Here is a 6,142-nt window from a genome sequence, read left to right on the forward strand (position 1 = left end):
GTTATTCATCAATCTATGACCCAATTTTGAAAGCTCTGCTCAACAGAGATACGGAACATGATGTTTTGGGGAGACCTTGTTGTCACTACTTGCGCCATATCTTCTTGTTGAGTTGTTTTGCTGGTATGAAGCAATTACGTAATAAGCGTCATCAATATCCCTTACCTTTGCAATGGTAATCCGGAATTAGGATCGTCTCGGGTAAAAATTAATCGAACCTTAAGTTGCCCCCAGAGAATTGTTATATCGGCAAGGAAAGGCTTATTTTAACAGCATGTTGAACAGTCAAAATTTGCTGTCTCACCCTGATTCGCCGTTTTCATAACGCGGACTGATAACGAAGTTCGATGCAAACCCGCTCCTGGTGTTTCCAAAGAAATAAAGATAAACCTTTACAAAAAGCATGCATGGATTGGACTCATCGAGATTTTGCGATTGGCACTAAGTATAACGTTGTTAGTTCAATAATTCGCCCCACCTTTCCGGGTGGAAGTTCAAATTTTCCAGAACATCGCACTTTTGTGCTTTGTAACACCATACATCCGAAACGTTGTCCCGTGGTGACACAAAATCTAAACAGGCGTATTTATATCTCAGTTATGAATATAGCGATGCGTATTTACATGCGTTTAAAGCATAATGTATTTTAGCAGCGGATTTCGAGATTATTTGAGGCATTCCAATATTCCCAAAACCGTGGCAAAACCAAGCAAAAGCATGCCGGAGATCTTACCAGGGCGAGGGTTAAAAAATGCATGGTTTTGGAAATATCAGCATGGCTCAAAAGCTTTCGAAAGCCGCTGCCAAAAACGGGAAGAGGCTTAGGTTGATCTGCTCATGATAATAAGCCTGTGATGACACGCGCGTCTCGTAAATTTAAACCGCGCGGAGTTGCTGCCGCTCATCTTTACTTTGCATCAATACACCGTCATCAACACACACTCGTGTAAAATGTGCCGAGTGTCCTATACCTACACCAGCCAACTACACCAGCCAGGTGGCAAACCACAAAGCCTGGCACGAGCTAAGGGCCTGAGTTATGTGTGTTATTTTTATTCGGCCTTTTTGTTGGATGAAGCATCTCTAAGCTTTCGAGGTTAAAAAAGTGACAAGCAGTCAGTTGTATGGCAGGTAGCATATAGTTTTTTTCCAGCTCATAGGGCATTATATGCCAGTGACGTGAAATTGGTGACGGCTATTTGCCAGGTTAATTACACCACCGAGAGCAAGCTACTTCACTGAGCTACACTTTATGGAGTCATTTTGTATCTATTTGTCACTAAAGCTGTTGCTTTTCCTGTTCATTTATAACCCATAGGAATTTTGGGCATGAATTCGGGGCACAATGTCAACACGCGTTCTGGCCACCCTAAGGTTTTCCTGGACTGGTCTCCGAACCGCATGGCGTATCCGCGCCAAATCTTATATAGCTATAGACCGGTAAATAACAAGTCGCTTGGCATAAAAAATGTAGATGCGCTTTGCAATGTCACGGCAGGTCAAAGTCAGGCCGTGGATTCAGCGAAGTCAATTTCTAGAGAATCGTTCAATCTGGTGCAACAACGGAGTGTTAGACGAAACAATACCTCTCTGAGATGCTTTCTGAGGCAACACAACAATGCAATGAGCAAATTGAATTGTCCTAGGGTCAAGTATGAAGGTCAGACCAAGGTCAAAACCAACCTGTTCCATTACTCTAGGTCTTCCTGTTTCGAGTAGTTTCTGGTGCTCATTTCGCATTTATTGACAACAGGAAACGCATCATATATCTTCCGTGGACTTCTTACAGGTCAGAATAGGTCACTGATCTAAACTGTTTCAGGTCAACATGCTGTTCTTTGCAAGGTGCTGGCTGGTGTAATCTTTGCGGCTTATTCAAATACAAAACTCACAGCAGTAGGCCAACATTTTGTTTTTAAGAACGTGCCGTCTTGCATAATCTTGATCGCTTATTCATGTACAAAGCTCGAAACAGTCGTGTGTGTTTTTGGTCACCATCACACTTGAAAGATCGAAAAAGGTCGCTGACCTTAACTGAGCGTGTGATCTTTTGCTTAGAACGGGTATTTAGTTTCTGGGGTACTTTGGAGACCAACGTGAGGTTTGACCTTGCTTGACCTTATTTGACTCTAAGATCACGACCTAGGAACCTCAAACTTTGACCTAAGCAAGTTCACGTACAGGGCAACACACCTTGTCAACGGGGCGTCTTTAGCTCTTTTAGTTCCTGAGATCTCAGAAGATCAAGTTGACGCCCACCCCAACGAAGGGCATCCAAACGGCCACCCGGGTGGATGTTAATCATCAGGCACACTTTTCGTGACCAGTTACGTGTGGTGATTTCACGTGATCTTAAGCCGATCCTTAAGCGCTTTTTTGTCGACCCTGATTGGGACATTTTCGTATGCATACTTACCTTGGAAACTGCTATTTTTTCTTCTCAAATGTGGCAGTATTTTCGACATTGTGTTGGTTGTCAACTAGGTCAACCATCAAGGTTGACCTGGCCTGGAGTTAGTCACGACAGACATGGTGCAGCCTCATACGCAGCAACACCACCGCTGGACTGTGTGCCGTGACTCTAGCCCTGTTAGCGGCTAAATGGGCCTGAAGGTAGTTACCGTCATCAACACCCCAGCCCACCTGGAATCTGTGAGAAAATAGCCCCCCCCCCCCCCTCCCTCCCCCGTGAGAGTCAATCAAAGACCTTCGAGTCCTGTCCTGAGTCCTGAGTCCCACACCAAACCACTCCGCGGAGAGCACCTTGGATCACCCGGAGCACCTGGGACCTGCGGACTCTCTGAACGGCTCATGGCGCTGGCTGTAAAAAATCCCTAGATTGTGCATCTGCTGGCTTTAGTCTAACTTTAGCGATTGTCTCCACAGGTGCTGCTTGGACGGAGCGGGTTCAGACCAGATTCAGCTGCCTCGAACCACCATGCCCACTGGCGCCTTTGGATGGGCTTGACATAAATGGCGTCACAAGTAACATCCAGCCTGGGCGGACAGAATACTCTCAACCGCCAGAGGGATGGGACTGGGCCAGAGTTGACACAGGTGGCGCCACTGCCAGCGCCGCCGCCGGCTCTGCGGTGTCGGGTGGTGATGCCCCAGCCATCCTGCGGACGCCGCCGACCGCTACTGGGGGACGAAGCGGAGCTGTGGACCACGTATCCGTGCAGCCTTCCACGCGCTCCAGCCTGAGGTCGACCGAGGGACCTCCAGCGTCCGGCAGAGTCCCGGTGCCGCCCTCTCCGTCCCTTCTCCTGGACCTCGTGCCGCCCTCTCCCGCCAGCGGACCAGGATCGTCCCTCGTCTGGTCGGCTGGGTACGCAGCCCCTCCCTCCACGGCTCCGGAGTTGCTGTCACCATCTTTCGCGAGTCTCCGAGCGCCGCTGTCAGACGCCTTGCCGCCGACCTCTTTCCGGATCACGGCGGGCGGCTGGGAGCTGCCTACTCTGAGCACGGTTCCGGACACGGGCTTCTCGTGCGCCGACCGTCACGGCCCGGGGTATTACGCGGACACCGCGGTGCCGGCGCGCTGTCAGGTGGGTGCCCGGGTGTGATGCGTTCTCTGTAGGCGAAGGCAGCGCAGGTGAAGTCATGCCATTAACGGACAAGCTGTATTGCGGATGATGTGGGCGAAATGGTATGCCTGGACAAGATGAAATCATTGCCTGGTTAAAGCCGCAGTTGGGGGTGATGTAAGCGCTCACTCAGTGAAGTAGCAGATTAGCTGATTTTATCGGAATCGTGCTCCATCTTCTTTGCCGTGATATGCTATTATTAAATTTTAACGGGACAGGCTCAGGCAGGTGCCAAATGACGCAGCGTCATGTCTGATCTTCGTCAATGATATACAACCTCTCCGGATATATAAGTTGCTGCTTACATGTGCTCTATAGATCAGCTCTATTTTAACCGCTGCAGTTTTTCATCAACGAATAAGCCTCGTGGTCTCGAATAACACACATATTATGACGAGGCATGGTTGTAGGGCAAGACATGGTCTAGGGCCGACATGGCTTTAGGGCAGGAATGGGTAGAATAGATATGATTATGCGCCAGTCCCTTCTACCTCCATGGTGCTGCTTACCGGCACGAGGCCAAAAGAAAAGCACTACCACCGCATTTAATTTACCATCATTTACTTGTTGCTCTGTTTCAGGTGTTCCACATTTGCCATGGAGGGCGCATGGACTCCTTTCTCTGCCCTTTCGGCCACCCTGTTCAATCAGAAGTATTTCGTATGCGACTGGTGGTACAACGTTGACTGCAACCAGGCGAAGTCCTTCTACTGGCTAAACAGCGCGCTCGGCTGGCCTTCTGGCGCCGAGAGGGAGACGAGCACCGACACACTGAACTCCTTCGCGTCATCATCCTGGGATGAGGCTGCGGAGGAAGACGCGATCTCAGCCGTCAGCTTGAAGATCGATCCTCTCGAAAAAGCTTGCAACTCCTGTGATCAGAGTTCGTGAGACTTCCGGAGAGGCAAAGCTCCTCAGTCCTCCGCAGTCGGCATCGATCGACGAAGAGGGCCACATCGGTGACTGCTCTGCGGCGGACGCGGCCGGTCCAGCCGCCGCTGAGCTCCAGCTGAGCCCCCAGTCACGCCCGCTCCCCAGCCCTGACGCGGAGCCGGCTCTCCTCACCCAGCTCCAAACAAACCTTGACCGTCCAGATGCCGCCAGCCCAGATCCGGATGCCAAAACCCTGGCGGTGTCAAGCGACCACATCCGGCTCATTAGAGTGCCCAGAGCCTCAGCGATCTGAGCATTACGACTAAATCGCGTGCAGATGCACGTGCCAGAGACATTCCGGTGGGGAGCCAAAACACTGGGCTTGGCTCTGAAACGGCGATCAAAAGGAAGTGCACATGCGGGGCCAGATTAACCATACATCGGAACAAGAGCTGAGTGTTGGCACACAACAGCTACCGGACTCTGGTGCAGGCTCTGTGGCAACCACCGACACAATTATGGGCCACAAGGGCCCGTTTGGAGCCCGACTGCATCCAAAAGTCGACACTGTTAACGCTACAGCCATTCGAAGCACCACCACGGACCGTCCTGCTCCTGTCCCTCCCAGCACCGCACCAGGAATGGAGCACCATCCACCTGAGGAGCGGCAGCAGCTACCTCCCCGAGCTCAGTGGGACGGGGCTGCCCAGCCCCCCGCCCCGCAGCCACCGGAGATGGGGCATCATCCACCTGACGAGCGGTGGCAGCTACCCCGGCCTGTTCGGGAGGGCGAGGCTGCTCAGTCCCCCGCTCCGCAGTCACCAGGGATGAAGCGTCATCCACCTGAACAGCGGCAGCAGCTACCTCCTCTGCTCAGTGGGACGGGGCTGCCCAGCCCCCCTCCCTGAAGCCACCAGGGATAGAACATCAGCCACTTGACGAGCGGCGGCAGCTACCCCGGCCTGCTCAGGAGGGCGGGATTGCTCAGCCCTTAGTCCCGCAGTCATCGGGAATGGGGCATCATCCACCTGAGGAGCGGCGGCAGCTACTCCGGCCTGCTCGGGAGGACGGGACTGCTCAGTCCCCCGCCCCGCAGCCACCGGGGATGGAGGGTCAGCCACCTGAACAGCGACAGCAGCTACCCCGGCCTGCTCGGGAGGGAGGGGCTGTTCAGTCCCCCGCCCCGCAGCCACCGGGGATGAAGCGTCATCCGCCTAAACAGCGGCAGCAGCTACCTCGGCCTGCTCGTGAAGACGGGGCTGCTCAGCCCTCCGTCCCGCAGCCATCAGGCGAGCCGAGCGAGACCACCCGAGGCACCTCGCCGGCGGACGACAGATCTACAATGACGCAGCCCCAGGTGTCGGTCGGCGAGGCTGCCAGTACCGCCGCTCCGGTCGACCCAGCGCCCGGCTGCAGTCTCTCCGAGGATCAGGGCGGTCAGCGGCCTGCGAGGGGGAGCCCAGCGACGGCCGCGCGGCCCCAGTCCACGCCGACAACCGCGGCCGGCCTCCTGTGCACGATGCCACGCCGGTCATCGGGTCCCGAGGTGGCGCGGCGGGGGGCGGCGGTTCCCGAGGTGACGCGGCGGGGGGCGGCGGGTCCCGAGATGGCGCGGCGGATGATGACGGGTCCCGAGTGGCACAGCAGGGGACGGCATGGCCCGAGGTTGACGCAGCGCGGAA

The sequence above is a fragment of the Pollicipes pollicipes genome, unplaced genomic scaffold (assembly GCF_011947565.3).
Source record: "Pollicipes pollicipes isolate AB1234 unplaced genomic scaffold, Ppol_2.1 Scaffold_5724;HRSCAF=6776_pilon_pilon_pilon, whole genome shotgun sequence".
NCBI classification, from domain to species: domain Eukaryota; kingdom Metazoa; phylum Arthropoda; class Thecostraca; order Pollicipedomorpha; family Pollicipedidae; genus Pollicipes; species Pollicipes pollicipes.